Here is an 18837-nt window from a genome sequence, read left to right as displayed (position 1 = left end):
AATTTATTATTGGCGATTACCGAGGCCAGCTTTCCACTTGCAGACGGCAGAAACGACAAAGTGCAAATAAAAGGCGGATATTATCAATAATGATGACTAAATCTGCTGGCCCGATGAGATTCATTTAAGACAGAATAAATTCGGCCATTAGGAAAGTAACCGTTTTTCACTTTTGGACACCTCTTGGGCAGGCGATCAAAATCGGGTCTTAAACAGACACTATGAATTTTTAATGATCATATTTTGGCTCAATAGCAGACAAGAGGTTGTTAGCTAAATGGCCTCTCGAAAATATATTGAATGATCTCGTGTGGATTTTCACAAACGTACGCCCACGTTTTGGTTGTAGTCCAACATCTAATGAAGATAGAGGATCATCACTAATTTATGTCATGGACGGGAAACTGCAAGCTTTAGATTCTTATAATGGATGGATAGAGGCTCTTCACTTTTCCGTACTTGTCACTTGTTATCTGCAAGCGTGGTGATTGACAGGTAATCTCTCCAGACTGACATCCGATATCAGGACGGATGGAAGCAGTACAGAAGATGGAAAGATGTTAAACAACCGAATCAGTCCAACTTAAATACCATTGCACCATCACTATTTGATAGAAATTCCCAGCAATATACTCCAGCGAGAACGTTCAGCTATATTTTCTCGACTGGCTTTAAATGTCCACCATCTCCATCGAGACATTCTAAATAAGTCATTCGACTCAACGCCGACAGATCCTGACGAGTCGACCCATTCGTGGCGGTCTTTGTCCTCTGGAGATGAATGCACCTCTCTTTAGTCTAACGTGACACACTTGGGTGTTAAATGGTTGTAAATTTGTAAATGAGGAAGTCAGGGAAAGACAAAAGAGTATATAAGGCATCGATTTCACGCTGCGCTGACAGCTTGCCGTTAATCATCTCTGCTAGTGTGGAGGAGAGAATATCATGAAGCATTATCTTGAGGGGCCTACGTTGTCACCCACCAAGCCAAATTCACTGACGTCCTCCTGTTCAATAAACTACGCAGGCAGGCAAGGCGGCTGTCACGCTGCAAAATGCTCAGATAGGTTTAAGCAGCTTGTAATTAAAGCTAACCGTGATGGCGTATCAGGAAAGGCTCTGGTTCACGAGGGCTTGAATTTATGAAATAAAAAGAAAATGTCATGAGATGAATCGTTTTCACATTTGTTTGACGAGATGTTTATTATGACAGATTATATTCATTTGCAGCATGTATATGAAAAGTAAAACAACAGCTGAAGGTTCTTAATTAGGCTTGTGAAAATGCTTTAATTGCCACAGTTTTGTTTATCTCAGCTTGTGCAGAACAAATTTCTACAAATATTTTGGAATAATTACACCCCGCTGAAGACTAAATTTGGAGCAAATGTGTTTGCTGATGAATAAGACTGTGAAACAACTCTGGTGTGATTGTGTAAAAGGAACCTTTTTAAATTGCGGACAGATGAGGCGGCTGGCATTTCTTATGTGGTGAAGAAATAGCGATGGCCCGATTATTATATGTCACATTGTTGCTGATGTAGTCGTATTGTACAAGGGAAATGTGCAGAATTGTGGAAAGTGTAGAAGAGAGAATAAAGATGAGTCACACAATCAAGTTAGAGACAACACCCAGGACAGAAGGGCAGATTTGCGTATTTGCTTTTAAGGCATTGGTGAAGTAGTACGGTTAAGATTGGAATTTTGTCTTTGTAGATTTGGAGAAAGCCAATGATATGGTACCCGGAGCGGAACTACGGCATTGCTTTAGAAGCCGAAAAAGTGTTAGAATAGTGCAAGACATGTATGTATATGCTGCCAGATGAGGTTCAACTGGAATCCCAATAAAATATGACGTTGACATTGTGATTTCCAGTGGAAGCAGATGTCGGCATTGCAAAAAAGTGGATTGAAGATTAGCCAAAGTCGGACAGAATTAATACGCATTATTGCCTTTTTGGGGGTCTTTATAATGACAGTAATTTGTCTTTAACGTAGCATAATGGTAAATGTGTAGAACGAGGTGTTCTCGTTAAGTTAGTCTAAATACTAATTGAGTGCTATCCCTCAGCCACCTATTAAGAGCACACAAAGACTAGTGAGCCAATTTCAATATTATTTGCACGATGAGCTCTGCAATCACTTGAGACAAACATTTTCCAAGTCATTAAGGGAGCTTATCTTTCAGTGAACATGATTTACTGAAAAATATGCGAGGAACAATTTCCCCGTGTGATCCAGCGAGATTTGTATTTTCTCAACGCTATCCTCCTCTCACTACCTTAAGTGAGTCTGAAGAGACTTCTTTGATGGTGTCTCATTGTTCTAACTATTCCACGCTGACTTTGAATCACAAGATGGACTATTTTAAGAACAAAGGCGCTATCGTGCGATAAAACAAGGAAATGTAGAGCTTGCTTTTATTCCCTACGCTATCATATCCGGGGAATAAATCTCACCGTAGAAATACGTTACAGTATTACTTTAGTTGCTTTTTTTTTTTTGTCTGTTCCTGAGGTTGCTCTTTTAAAAAACGACACGGGAAAGGTCAGTAGGATGAATAACGTTAAAAATCCAAAATTCCCTTTTACCAACCGGCCACCCCTTCTTACGTAAGACAAAAGCTGTTCCTCTAGTCCAGTCTTTTGAGGGAAAGCTCTTCCATCTGACTCGCCTGACATACTTTTGTCATCGGGATTGTCGTACTTTTGCTGACTGACATGAAATGTACTGGCAGCGGGCTCCTCGCTGTAAACAAGGAGGGAATGTGTCAGGGGCTTTGAGTCATGGGGGTTTAAGCTTGACAACAGAAAGCCACATAAAGCCCTTTGCCATAAAAGAGTCCTGCTCGCAGTAGCAGGTGTCAAACACGGATGATGCATGTAATGGATTTTTTGCTGATAGAGGGGCTGCCAGAAAAGATAAAGAAAAGGATGAGCTGCGATATATATAGTACAGCCTAGCCTAGCCATCGACTGCTCTCACATGGGGGCAGTGTTGCGCCTCCCGTCATCTCGGCCTGTTGATATTCTTCACATATATTTCATGCAGAGGCATGTAAGTCAGTGGGTATCTTTCCCCCTGGGTCATTTTTGCTTCTTAAAAAAAAAATCATCATCTCAAAAGCCAAAGGTACTTAAAAGCGCCTGCATTGAATGTAGCGAGCGTAAAGAGTGAAATACTCAAGCTGCTGTTAATCAAATGCAATGTCTATGAAAGATTCAATTGACTGTTAAATTTGTATTTAAAATTCAATTTTCTATCCAGTATGGAGATCATTTCTAATCAAGTGACTCATTTCACTCATTCACTACCAATGACGCCTATAGACGTCAAATATGTGGTGAATGAATTAAACCACCATCTGGATTGGTTCATTGAATTACCACTCGCCCAATTAGCTTTTAATTTAAAGGTACTCATTGATTTGTTAGCAAATGCTGGGTCTCTCTCCTATTTGTCGGCTTCTTACTCTCCCTCAACCCCAACCCAGTCATCCGAGGACAAGCGCTTTGCAAGATGACCGCAGCACATCGCCTGTGCAGAGGGTTGATGTTTGTTTCATTAAACATAACCCCGGTGCAATGTGGAAGAAGCATGGCAAGTGTACAGACAGCAAGAGCAGCAGTTCATTTATTTTCTTGCCAGAGCTAGAGGGGAAGACAAGGTGAATTTGCAGAAAACTTCACCGCTGTGGATGTGGACAAGAAATACAAGTTAGGAAAAGAAAAAAAAACTCTCAGAAGGAAATCTCATTTAAAGTCTTACGTAGCAATTCAAGAATATTGGATAGCGCCTGAATCTGCCAAAGAAAAAGCTCCAGTCCCTCCTGGACTCTGAAATGGATTTTGTGGTGAGAGATTTTTTCGTGTAAGCAGACATTGTTACCTTTAATGGGGCATATCGATAATCAGGCTGCTTTTCTGATCAATTCTCTTGCACCTTGAAAAAAAAAAAAGACTGTGTATTAAAAATCTGACCACCTTTTTGGTCACTTATTGCGCCATCACTCCTTTCAGATTAAAATTTTAGTGTAAGGAATGAAAGCTAACAGACCTCTCAATCCCCCAGGAGTTATCTGTCTGTTCCATAAAAGTGAACACAATGAAAACCTTCATCACCTCCATTGCCGAGCTAATTATTACATCAGCGCTATCATACTCCCGTCTCAAACCGCTGTTGGTGTAAAATCTTTCATGTTCTCTAGCATCAGACTTTAAATGATCATTTATTACTCTTAGACTTTTGAATGGCTCCCACAATCAGCGATGTGATCGAAATCTATTGATTAGTCAACACCATTAAGATTTCTGCTGATTTAAAATCAATCAGAATTAATTGCAAGCGGTGAAAAAAAAATATTTAAATGAGGGGGCGGGCCTAAGTGAAGATACGGTATCTGTACGAGTAGTTGTGGAAAACATAATACCCCTGCTGAGAGATGAAAAAAAAAACCAACAAAGTCTCCTAATTTTCCATTTTATGAATGTCACAATGTCATCAGCCGCATGTCAATATGCGTGAAATTAAATGTGACATTTCCTTTACGGCCAATAAGGAGTCAATCCAATTAACCAAATGGTTAATGAAATGTGTAGTTCTTTCATTAGCTATACTCATCAGTAATCTGATTAAATTGGGAGATGAATGATATCTGCTGGGTGGGTCTTTATCGCTAACCCTGTGCACAATGTGGAGTGAAATAACTGCAGAGTCGACCTGCGCTTTATCTGTTGATATTATTAAACGCCCCAATTTAATCATCTTTTCTCATTCATTATCGCTCATTTGTTGTTACAACCAATCTCTGGATTGATAGACATAAAGGAGAAGATCGTCGACATCATTACCAATTAGAGGCCCTCTTCGTAACACAGTCTGCTTAATTACAAAGTTATTACATCTTTATATCTGATGTGATGTTGTAGTGTTTGCTTCTTGGGATGTGAAATACTTAATGAAGATTGACTGTATTGATTTTTGGATTATTGAAATTAATTTGGGCAGGCGTCGGGTTGTTCCGTCTGTGTGACGATACAAAATGTTACGAGGCACTTCTCTGGATTGAGAATTTTATACTGTCAAGGACATGAATATTAATGTAACATCATTCATGACTTTGTTATTTAATGAGCTGTTTTTCACTTTCACGAGAGAGTTGAATATTACGCTCACATATAATGTAATCTCACCTATGCCGTCTTTACCGACACACGCGGACATGTTTATGCGCGCTGTATTTAGCGAAGAGTTTGCAGCCGAACGCTAAATATAGGTAGCGAGGTTTAGTGCTGTTCATTATCATCCTCCTTATGTTTCTAGAAGCGTGACACCAGTGAAAGTCAGCTGCTTTGGGTTTATTTTCATTTACACAACCTCTCAACCTCTGGTTGAGTGGAGTCATTTCCAACAATTATCACATTAAGTCAACAAGTTGAAGCTTCTGCCTGGTATTTAGTGATAACATGTTGCAGATGTTGATGCATTTTCTCCTGTCGTCATTATTGGAAGTTGTTTTTTTTTTTTTTTAGAATATTATAATTGCATGCCATTCATTCTAAAATATCTATCTTAAATAAATTGAATGTAAATATAAAAATTGAATGTGAAGATAAATGCCTTTTTGGTTCTAGGGGTGCATGACTGTTTTTTGACCATGCTGCTGTTGGATGAATTCCACAACCTTGAGATAACACCAAGTAATGTTTAACCTTTAAGTGCCAGATAGGAGATCATTTCAGATAGTCAAGGACAGCTGTGCCTGTGAAGCAATTTTACATAGTTTAACATTGATAACATCTTTCATAGGTTAGTGTGGAATGTGACTGAAATGTAGCATTGGAAATGGTCAGCAAGTCTCATTGAGAATGTCATTTTGGAGCAGGAGGGACATATTTTGGACCCAAAGATATGAGACTAGTTGTGTGGATCAGTTTAGGTGATTTACAAAAGAAATGAGGAAAATGAACAAACGCATCTAATTGATTATTTCTTACACGGTAAGAGAGGCTTCGGAATCTATTTAAGTTGACCTTTAAAACTTTGTCTTACCCCTCAGAATATCACAACCTTGAAATTACTGTAGTTTAATTTGTACTTAAAATGGCATTTGAAACAGAGATAGAATTTTGTGTCAGCCATGGGGCAAACACTGAACCAAATCATTAAAATGACTTTTTAAAACCAGGAGGACTTTTCATTTCAAAGATTTGTTTTCTAGCCACTGTACTCGAGTTAAAAAAAAAAAAAAAAAAGCTCTCACTTGAAATTATTACAAATTCTTGTAATCAAGTAAATCATAGTTTTGACATTGTGAACACAAAAAAACAACAACACGATGAACCATCGATGTTTTAACTGAAGAGCTGCACAAAGGCATCTGATAGATTGCGGCTGGATTGGGGCTAATGCGATTTGAATGCCATCGCACGATAGCTAATGTAAAGTAGCTTGACATTTAAGGAGTAAAGGCCGTGCGTAATTGGAGCTTTGGCCTTTCAGAGGCTACTCTAGCCCCAATCTGTCAGGACAAAGCCAACAGAGCACCTCTGTGTGAAAAATATTGAGCCTACTAAATGAACAACTGTGTGGATAAATATTCCTCGACCTGTTATTTAATGACTGCGAGAGCAATAGAATTGAATTTGCAGTGGAAAGCAATTCACATTGACGACTCTATTTTAAGTAAAGTGGTGAGATTTAAGCATCTGTGGCTGGTGGAGGTCACGGTGCTTGAAAGCGTCCATAGAACTCATCATGTGAATGTTAACCCTGCCAATGACCTTGAATTAAGGCTTATTTTATTTCATTTGCCAAAGCAAAAGTCAGGAAAAATGTAATTTGAAAGGGTGCCGTTAAAAAGGGCAATCAAGTCATAGCGGTTGCCATATTAATACATAAAATCGCTCGTAAAATAATGGAGATTAATTGCAGATCTTTCGGAGATGAAAGGGCAAAAGAGAGAGGAATGACTATGTTAATGAATTTAGTAACATGTGTCAAACTAAAGCCAACTACAGACACCGCAGTCAAATAATAATAATTTGATATATGATATAACCATGACGGCCCTGCAAAATTAAAACCTTAATTTCCAACTACAGACACCGCAGTCAAATAATAATAATTTGATATCTGATATAACCATGACGGCCCTGCAAAATTAAAACCTTAATTTCCAACTCCAGAGCTAGTAAGAATATATTTTACAGCAGTTGATTTATAATGGCTACTTGTAGGTCAAACATTTGAAGATTTCATGTGTTTGTTGTTTTTTTTTTTTTTTTTTTTTTGCACTGTGGTGTTTTTCATTAGTCATAGTCTGCAGAAAAGCTACCCGAGATAACGGCATAAGTGTTTAAAGAGAAAATCCATCGACCGCATGTGTCTTGATAAAGCCTCAGTTCCGGTCAATGAACAGGAGCAGCTCAGCAGACTGAATGGCGCACTCTGCAAAAATCCACTTTTCTGCTGACCGTCTTACATGGCGACTTGATACAGTCATGGCCCTGTAATTTCCCTTCTCGCGCTAAGAGCGAGCCACCCAATTACACTTTACAGACTCTCGTTGCTTGGCTCAATTCTTTTCAATTTCCTCTCGTCTGTCACTTTGAAGTGAGATCTTGTGCAGATGGCACCGTCGAGGCAGTCAAAATGATATATCACCTTCAACGAGTGTCATATGAAATTACCTGCGAGGAAACAACTCAAATTGTTTGCCAATAAAACGCTGACTGGGGCCACAAACCGTCAGCGGAAATGTGTCCAAAGGGAAACCTCGGTCGGAGGCTAGACGACCATAATGAGATGTTCTTCTTATGGACTGAGGTGATAACGGTGTAACCCTCACAATGCTACCATTGAATCAGATTATGGCCAATAAATTATAACAACACAAGGTGAAGCACCTCCTGACCAAATCAATCGTGCCCTCTCTGGGCTGAAGGTTTAATCGCCCAGGCTGCTGAACCCTACAAAATAAAAGCCCATTGTGGTCCATCCTCTCTGTCTCAGGAGGTATCAATGGAAAAAATGCTTTTTGCAATTAACGAGAGAAAGAATATTAAACATGGATGACAGATATTATTTTTTCCATTGTTATGCATTTTATTTCTTTTTTTTAAGCTTATGTATGATGCATCCAGTTTTGAATTGAAGCTTTTGCTGAAGCGAGATATGACTTAGCAATTCCCTTCTCTCTTGCTGTGCTCGTGTTGTCCCGTGGGGGATTCTGAAGTGTGATGGATTAACTTGCTTTATGAAAACACTTGGCACTCGCCAGTCCTCGGATAAAAGTGCAGTATGATGAAGATGTGCACTTTTCCCTGCCTTACATTTTTTTCTCGATTTGTTCTGCTCTACCGGATACCCTTGCTAAATGTGTAAATACAACAACAACAATTAGTCTTGTGTAATGGCAGCAGCGTGAAACAGATTGCCACAGGTAATGAAGGCGGGATGTGAAATGGAGTGTTAAAATGAAAAGCAATTTCGCTAAAATGGATCTAATGCTATTCATGATCCCATCACAATTGTTTATACAGTCAACATACAGAATCATTACTGAGAAATTGTTCTTTGGTTTCTTCGATGGAAACGTGGCGAAAGAATCACTAGCCTAGAACTTCATGGATGGATTCTCAGGATTGTCCAAATGCTCGCAGTCTTTGGATTTATTTGTCGATTAATTGGAGAAAAAATAAAATGCAGTGACTCTTAATCACATTGAAGGAAAAAGCGTGAGACCCACAAAATGACCCTTAGCTGTCACTAGTATTGACAATCAGCTCGACTTGTTTCGCTTGAGAACACATCATGTTCGACTTTGATCCGGCGAGAATTGCAGTTTTAATCCCGAGAGCACTTCCTGGAGATCATGTGGTGTTTAATATTCATAAGCAGCCAGGCGAATCAAGATCTTGAGTGTGCCTAGCAGTGACCCAATCTCAAACAAGTTTTATGTAAATGTATTCTAAGCCTCGGATACATTATTGAGATCAAGTTAGAGGACATATGCTAAACGACAGATGTTGTCATGGCTTAATAGGTATTGCGCTTGGGGACTTTTCTGTCACATTAGCTTTGCTTACATGTAACAAGCTTTTCACAACCTTTAGTCTCCTGTCGAATTGATTCCAGCGATATTCCACTTCATTTTTCACTCTTTATATGCAAATTAAAGATATTTATTAAAATAACAACAACTGAGTGGCTCACTGCAGCTTTCTGTTTGGTCTCCTATCTTGGCAGGCGTGCCGATATTCAAAGAAAACAATTTTGAGGTTTTATTTAAGGAAGGGAAAAAAAAAAAAAAGCACAATAATAATAGATTTTATTTAGAAGCGCCTTTCAGGTCACTCAAGGTCACTTTCCAAAGAATTAAAAACAAATTCAAACAATAGCAATCAGTAATAAAATGTAAAAAGCACGTTAAAAGATATGGATGTCAATTTAGTAGCATCGGAAATATGAAATATTCCATACATTTGATCTCTCAGACATGTTCAGAGCCAACAGTTGTAAGTAAATAATGTTATCTCAGGGAAGTGTACCTGTCACTAACCTGATTGTGCTCCTTTTATTCTCACCATGGCAGATTGATGTTAAGTAACAAAAGATGCTGGTGCCTGGACAAAGCGCAAGGCCTCGGGAATTAGTTCCCTTCCGGGAGACATCGATTTGGTTTAAGTGCCCACACATATTGAATGGACTGCTGGGTGGAAAGTCCAAAATACGTGGTTACAATCACAAGGCTCCCCGCCCACTGGCATTTTGTGATTCATTCAAGTACAAAAGAGAAAAACTCACTCCGAGTTGTTATTGAGTGAGTGATTTGAGTGGCTGCGAAATTCTCAAATGCCAAAATGGGAGAAATCCCTCCTGAGCAAATGAGTTTCCCTACAGGTTTCTTTTTACACTTTCAAATATTGTCATCTCTCTGTTGACATGTTGAGGATTAATTAAACAACAAGTGTATCACAACAATGATAAATTAGCATTTTACTGCAGAAGCACAGTAACAGAAGCATCTTGTTTTATTATGACCCCCTTTTCTTTGATTTCTTTTTCCATTTCTCGGCAATATCCAAAGGAAGGATTACGTCAATTAAAACCCCATTTAAGTTTTACAAATCCTTTTGTGAAAAATGAATGATTAAGTCTAAGTGTTTGAGCCTTTATCCTCAAGTCCTCCACTTTGTTCTTTCAGCTGTCTTCTTTTGAGAAGCAAATTAAGTCATGTTCATAGAATTCTTCATTACCATCCTCTTTCCAACAAACATCCACCAAAAAAAAAAAAAAAAAAGCTGTGTAATTTGTTCTGCTTAAGCATAAAAGCAAGGGAGCATACTTGTTTTTTTTGCAAAGGTCATCAAAGCAGCTACAAGCATAAAAACGTCTGCCATCCTGTTTGTGTCTCACTTGAGCGATGGAGACGAGGCTAGATGCCATCACTTCAGTTAACTACCAAAAACATCTGTCCCAGCGCTCATCATTAACCCTGGCGGCCGCTGTGCTGACACTTGCTGAGAATTGATGTGCATGAAGAACCGTGCGGAAATAGCTGACAAAACTTTACATATCTGGAGGGAAGGCGAGTGATCCCATTACAGTCTGGTGAAACAGCAGCAAAATGATGCTAGACATTTGGTGTTTTTCCAAGTGCCTCCGTGAGAATAGTCCAAGGCGAAATGGATATTGCTCGGAAAAAGACTTCTTCCTCTATTATATGGTGCAATACCTTCTGTTAAACAAAGATGATGCCTTAATCCATTTCACGGCAATATGCTGTGGAATTATTGCGAGTGCGGTTGAATAAACTTTCAATAATGTAAATGTACATTAAATAAATTATAAATTTAAAACATACATTTTCCCAGCCATCCGTGTCTAAACTGTTGGCAACAAAATAAAGTAAAAATATCCAAATTGGGCCCAATTAAGACCTCGTTGTCATGTGATTCGTTAAGTGTTAAGATGTTTTCGCACTGCACTTAGCGCGCCATGTCGGAGATGATGGTAATGTTGAATGGAGATCTTCACCATATTGAATATAACGTATTGGTTGAAAGTAGTGAAAACGTGCAATTTCTTTAGCATTTTTCCAGATTAAAAATTTCAAAAAAATACAGCTTTGCTCCTTCAAATTATAAGTAAATCCAGAGCTTTTTATTGAAGCTTCTTTGTGTCCAAATCAAGGAGAATGTGGCCAACTGCAGAACACGGATACACTCAGTTGTACCTGCGGTGACCGCGGGCAAGATAAATGCGGTGTAAAAAGCTTTTACAAGGTCTCAGGTGTTCATTGGGGAGCAGGTGTGTTAAAATTGGTTGTTAGTAGCACACTCCCACACACACACTGGCCACTAGAAGTTCAATATGGCACCTCATAAAAATTCCAGCTACAGAAAGTTAGCTTCGGCTCTTACGAGAATCGCCTTGCAATAACTGAGTCTGTTGATGAGGTGGAATATTGGATTGTATGTATGTATATATTGTAATTTTTTTGTGCTAGAAAGTCCTGACCTGTATCCAAGTTTTTTTCTTTTATTTATTTATTTATTTATTTATTTATTTATTTATGTTTTATTTTTGTTTTATTTTTATTTATTTTATTAATTTATTTTAGTGTATGACCATCGTGTGATAAGAACAAATTGTCCCCCACCTTAGCACCAATATCCTGTATGTGATATTAACGGTGATATAAGTAATGCCTGACCCTGGTTTGAACTTTCTCACACAGGACTTTTACGCTCCACAAAATATGAAATAGTGCAAGTGAGATGGAATTAGAACTCATTTCCTACTGAACAACTATAGGAGGTGAAAGTGAAATCAATAACTGGAAAAGCTCCTGGAAAGTATTGCATTATAAATACAGCTATTTCCTGCAGCAAGAAAAATCTTCTCCTGAACCACAGTTGCATAACATTGCAAATAGACTCCAGACTACTTATTTACACAAACAGGGGGTCATTAAACCCTCAGCAGCTCTCCTGAGTCATTTTTGGCTCGGTAAAAGATTTATTTGGCTACATTATGTTTGCGCGGAAAGGTACCGCCATCTATGAGATGCTTTTCTAGCCCATTAAACCTTTTTATATATTGAGCTTGTTCTCCGGATAAAAACACAGCTTTTATATCCATTGCTTCCACTTGCCCTCTTGTCTGCGAGTTACAGGTGGTCAGGTATAAGGCTCTGGTCTTTTAAGAACATGGTTTCCTGTGGGCTTCAGTATTAGCTAGTTTGCTGGCTAAAGAAGCATGATTTCATTTTTTCACAGGTTATTACAAATTCTACCAACCCCCTGGTTGCAAGTGTTATTCATTCATTCGTAGTTGTCACTCAAAACCGATATTATAGGTTGTATTCATTTTATTACAGACGCTATATTCCTAGCACGGTTGATTTATGTGTAGCATCGTCATCACTTACAATGTCACTCCCTCTTCTGCTTATTGTCACGTTCACATATACATAATGTATAGTATGTTTATTTATTATTGATTCAAATTGTCTGACAGTGTGATCCACTTGCCTGATATTGTCGGATCAGTTTCCCCTTAGTGGGTTTTTGGTCTCGAGATGTTTAGGGTTTAATCTGGATGGGCACCAGATTCTGACAGTATAGGATATGGATAAATGTCTATTATTTATTTTTACAGTATCGTATTTTCCGGACTATAAGGCCATTCATTGAAGGTGCGCCTCATAGTCCGGCGTGCCTTATAGTCCGGAAAATACGGTATATGGATGTTTGCTTCCAATATTGCAGTTTATTTCATTCTGATTGAGTTTGCAGATTTCAGCTGCACATTATCAAAAGACTTTTCGGACACGACGGAACCTAATGATACACGATGTGCCTGTCAATGGAACACCACGGGAAGCTCTGTGTTTGTAGGGCAGGAACATTAACAGTGACAATATCTCAGTGGGCGCTCCGGCAGTCACATGGAAGAGGTCTCTGTCTGAGGCCACCTAACATCCTCAGAGGGGATAATTAATGATGTTAATGAAATGTGAGCATGCTTAGGGCCTGGGAAGGCAAGTGATGAATCTGGTACGCTGAGCTTGCCATCCATCACATGGCTTGCCCCTGCCTGTAGAAACCTACAGGATGCCTGAACATTGTCTTTTTCCTCAGACAAGATTATCAGTACTTATCGTTTCATCTCTTTACCGACGGCGTATATTAATTGTGTCAGAGCTCGTTTGTATTAAAAAAAGTCAATCCAAGAAATATTTGATAACTCTTCTGTTTACCGGATTAAAATGTGGCCAAATGCAAATAACAGATTATAGTCCTCTTGTTTGAATGCATGATTTGTTTCGTTTAACACAAATACATTTGCACAGAGAGAGCCAGAGAAAGAGGACTTTGGCAATTATAATTTTATCTGCGAATGTTCCTCACTTGGTATACCGGGAAGCAATTTGGCCAGCAGAGATTTACACGACGGCTACTGAATTTCAACTCCTCTGCCATGTTCATTAAAATGCAACACACTGTTTATAAGTGTAAAAAAGGTTTTACCATCCAGAGGGCAGCCTTGATATAGGTGCTTGGGAAATATGCAAATATAGAATATGGCTGCCTTGTGTACCAGAGCATGGACGAATGTTTCCCATGTAAGAGTAAGTTCAAGCAGAGATAGTCAATTGTGCAATGGTGCAAGGATTTAATTTTAAAGACACATTTTCGTTCAGTAAATTAACACGATGATGGTGTGCTTTATATTCCAGTGCACTTTATAATCTGGAAATTACGGTAAATCTTCTTCCAAATTCTAATACTAATAATCATTTGCATACTTCTCCCGATATCAGTGCAAGTTCTCAGACATACTTTCTTGACTTGGCTGCAATCTGTATTCACGGCTGTGCATCAGTTTGGTACTCCTCTTTAGTAAAAGCCCATTTTTCCTGCCTTGATGTCTCATCTGTGCTGCGGTGGTTGCTTGATGCCCTCCCGTCTCTCCCAGTCTAGCTTCTGTTCTTTTGCCTCAGGCTACGCCTCTCTCTGGAGGCACAGGTGTGATGTGTAAGGGCTTGTGCGACCAAGAATGATGAAGGTTTGGCACTGGAGCCGAGCTAACAAAAAAGCAACTTGTCAGGCGTGGTACTTTTTTTTTTGCTCTCAAGCAGATGGTAGATCTGTTATCACAAGCTTTTGTCATTATGTCTGACAATGTCATTGTTAAACTACAAGAGTAGATGAATGATATTGATCAAGCTGATCGTAGGTATACATTCAAATATTCCAATTTATCAGCCAATTTGCAGACACCCATACCGACTCAGACTACAAGCCCTCGGTGGCTGATTAATGAGAGCAAGGCTAAAACATTTCCCACTGCTCCATTATTCAGTTTGATTATTGCAGGAAATGATGGGTAAAGAGCAGCTAATAATTTTGCCATTCTCTTGTTGATGAAGACACTCATTTTGTCATGTTAACATGAAACGGCAGCAAATTGTTCAGATACACGAAGAATTCATTTATTATGTTTGCTGGATGGCTTAGTTATACTTATGGTGAAATGAAGTTAAATTGCAAATAGTTTTCCTGTTACAGCAAGCCTGGTGCAAATACTGCAACAACAAAAAATCATATTTTCACAACAGGAAACACTCAAAGGTCCTCCTGAGAGGCAGTATATCCCCAAAACATAAATGCTTATGGAACAATATTATGTTTTTATACATTTAGTGTTTTACCCCTGAGCTTCTTGCTGCTCTTCTCATAAATGCAAAACAATTACGGCTCCTCGAGTAAATCCCCATTGGTTATACACCCGATGTGAAAATATATTCCAAGTCTTTTTCCCTGAACACATAAAATACAACCATTGCTGAGACGGTGTCACCTCAGGCATGGCCGTCATCATCATAAATGTATCAGAGCGGTCACAGTAGAATGACAATAAAGTCTCACACTTGTAACGGGACACGGACAGAGTTCTTCGCTCAGCCTCGGGCTTCCTAGAACGGCCTGTGTTGTCTTTGTAACCCTGACTGGAGGATAATTTGATTACCCTTAATATGAAATTCATTTACACAGCAAAGGTGATGAAGAGTCGGGCCAATGTGTTCACACGTTGACAGCCGGAATGTGCAAGGTTAATCCCATCGCCGCTCGCTGGGACAGCCAGGCGAGCGTTAATGTGACACGTAAATGACAGTGGTTTCCTGAAAAGTAGTGAGAATCAATTTTCAATATGCAGCCGCCTGATCTGACCCCCAGTGGCAGAAAGCATCCCTTCCCCCCCAACCCCCCACCACCCGTCCCTGCTCTCAACAGAGTGTTAAATCCAGTCCGAGCGCAAGGGTTTGAATAAATCTGCATTCAATTATGGGATTAGGTCCTGTTTAAACATGGCTTCCTGTCTTTACCAGCCATCCGCCGAGAGTTTGACTGTGGAAGCCACAATATAGCACATTTTAATTTAACATGACTGAATGAACCTACAGACCCTGTACAGGATAAGCAGTGTTGAAGATGAATGAATAATGGATGACTGAATGAGATGCAGTAGCTCATACATTCAATTTACATTCAGCTAAATGTGTACATTTGACAAAATATTTATTGAAATAAAAAGTGGGTTGATGTCATGTTATATTTGAACAAGGGATTATTAATAGTTGATTTTGTTACAGACATTTTCTTCAGAATTCATTACCCGTCATCGATTAATCAAGAAGATAATCGATGAATTGATTATGATCATAGCAAGAATTTAAATATTCAATATCACATTAAACTATTGTTTACAGTCAAATTACATATTGTGCTGCGTAAACACGTGTGTGTTTGTGTGTGTGTGAAATTAAGAAATTAATAACCTTATATCATGATGAAAATAATCCCAGCTCCCCACCTTACCAGCTAATTAATCAAGCCTCTCCCTGCATGGAAGCAGGAACGTCACACTCGTTTGAATTATTTAATAAGACACATGGTAGTGTTTGGAGCACAGCTCACGTTTTACCATCACACACACACACGGAACGTCTTGTCCACATCCTCGAACGTATTCACACACTTGCAGAGTCAAAGTGAAACACGCTGTCAAGCTGCCCTGTGCCATTTTTGACAGCAAGCAGAATGACTCCTCATTGAGGTGTGTTGTAAGCGACATGATATAGTTAGCATTTCATACACATGTCACAGCAATATGCCAGCAAACGCAGTCAAGTATGAATGTTAGGAATTCTTCCACAGCCACTGGACCGTCTCACAACCTGCTCACTCAACTAATGCGAGCTTTCAAATGCCGGTTCATCTCTCACTATGACGTTTCAGACACAAAACCATTTTATTATTACTTTGAAGGTCAACAGCTCACTTCACCGGCTTAATATGGGAATGTCTCTCAGTGACATCGTGAAAAAACACGCTGCTTTGGAAATAACATTTCATTCTTCTGGTGTGCTTGTTTTGGTCAGTCGAGCACAGGGGTGTCAATCTCGTTTTTTTTGCGGGCCGCATTGTCGTCATAGCTTCTTTCGGAGGGCCGTTAGGACTGTCAACCCAAATAAATGTATGAGCATTTCATATTATATACAGTAAACGCTACAAAACTAACTGACAAGTAACTTGTTTTCAAATCAGACGAGTAAAAACGGGTCAAAGACGATGACACACAAATTTGGTGCACAATTTGTCTTCACGGGCCACATAAAATGATATGGTGGGCCGTATCTGGCCCCCGGGCCTTGTGTTTGACACCCAAACCATGTTTCACAAAAGAAACTGTTTGCAGCTAAATAAAGTGTCTTAGTGCATTGTGTGTTTTGGACAATTGTATTCCTCCATTGGCAGAGTGACAGCAGATGTTGTGGAAATTGTTTGTTGTTATGAGGTTAGAGTCCACTGTTGTCTTTCCTGGGGATAGTAAAAGCAATCCAAAGCAATTACATTTTTATTTGTTTCATTTAGGCTTTTGCGAGGGGAGACAAAGTAGATGCTTCAACAGATGGGGGACTCCACCATCCATTATAGAAAACAATAGAGCTGGAGTAATGAATGCTGGGAAATGTGGCGAGTTTATCATAGAACAGTGGCCCATTGAAAGAAAGCTTTTTGTGGGGCACTTACTCTTCTCCCGAGATTTTTAGTTATGCATTCAAACTGGTTTTGCAGACTATAATGGTAAACAAACCCAGACAACAATCTCTCTGATGAATTTGAACACCTTGTGATCGTGGACAGATTGCTGATTGAGTCTTTTGTGGTTTGGAAGGTCTCAACATTTAATTTATAGGCAAGCAGAATTTGTAAAGCAGCAGTGTCTATGAATAGTCTTGTGGTGGTTTCATTTTCATTCGGCATCTAACGTTACTCAAGCACTTTGATGTGTGTCTCTTGATATATTCTCCCAATGTGCCAGTGTATTCCGTGTGTGTGTTGTGTTTGAGCTGAGTGCCATCACAATGCATCTGGGCCAACCACCTGTCAGAGCATCTGATGGGAGAGTTTTGTAATCTGACAGGTAATCTGGCCAGTAGACACAGTGAAAAACGACTCCCAGTAGCTCAGCCTTCCTCTCTCGTCTTCAATCTCCTCTAGTTTCGGGCCAAGCAAGACACACAGTTAAAAGCAACCCCCCCAGGTGCATCTAAACAGATAGTTCATAGTGTAATTATATTGTTATCTATATGAGCGGTAAATCGCCCCCTATGGGCCAATTTATATTGGAGATAAATACTCCTGTGATAATAGCCTTGTTAATGGAAGTCGGTAGGTGTATTATGATTACAGTGTTTGATATGTATTATTTATTTTTGACCAGCTCTAATTGTGCAGCTCTGGTGTCAAATGGGAGTTCATCATAATATTGTGTTCATTCCGTTATGCATGCTTTACCTCCACCTCTGTGTTTATTGAGATGAAATGAAAGCTTTGGGAGAATCTCAAATAGGATGCATTGGAGCGAAGTGAAGTAATCCATTTTAAAAAAAAAAATGGCACAGAGGAGATAGTGTTTCGAAATTTTTATGGTGCAAGCAGCTTTAGGGCATGCATAGTTTCATTGGCCAATTATGAATTATCGCACAAACAAACCTTGTGGAGTCTTTTATTAAATACTTGTATTAGCTTTCATAGGAAATTTGGAGACAAGAACCCCCAAGTGTTTAGATGAAAATGTACCGTAATGACCCGAATATAAGACGACCCCGATTATAACACAACCCCATCTTTTTCAAGATTCAAATTTGAAAAAAGACTTTGTCTAGATCCTGAATGTAAGACGACCCCCCCTCCCCCTTTCAGTTTTATTTCAATGCAAAAAACCTCATCTTATATTCAGGCCAATACGGTAATCAAATATTATGTTGCCTAAAATGGCAAGCATTGGAATTATAACAGTGGATTTTTAGAGCAGGTATGGTGAGTACACAAAACCATAAGAGCAAGCACTTTTTTGTGCCAGCATGATAATGCCAGGCTTCTTGTTTCTCGCAAGGACTATAAACAATTCCTGGAAAGCATCAACATCTCATTTTTTACATGGCCAATTTACATGTTGGATGTGTCACCCATCGAACATGTTGGGGATGCTCTGGAACGGCACATAGTGCAGCCTGTTCCACTTTCTGCCAATATTCAGCAACTTGGCACAATCAACACCCTGATCGACTCTATCCAAAGGAAACCTGATGCGCCGCGTGAGAAATTGTCATCCTCCCCTACAAGTGGTCTTTTATCATAAAGTGTAATATCATTTTAGCAATGCAGTATAATATCATTTGAGCAATTACTATGACTAAAAATCCCTCAACATGAACGGGATTAGAAAAAAAAAGGTTCTAGAAAATTTCCACGGTGC

This window comes from Syngnathus leptorhynchus, chromosome 17, assembly GCF_054491065.1.
Source record: "Syngnathus leptorhynchus isolate UIUO chromosome 17, UIUO_Slep, whole genome shotgun sequence".
Classification (NCBI taxonomy): Eukaryota; Metazoa; Chordata; class Actinopteri; order Syngnathiformes; family Syngnathidae; genus Syngnathus; species Syngnathus leptorhynchus.
This window is presented reverse-complemented; position numbering follows the sequence as displayed.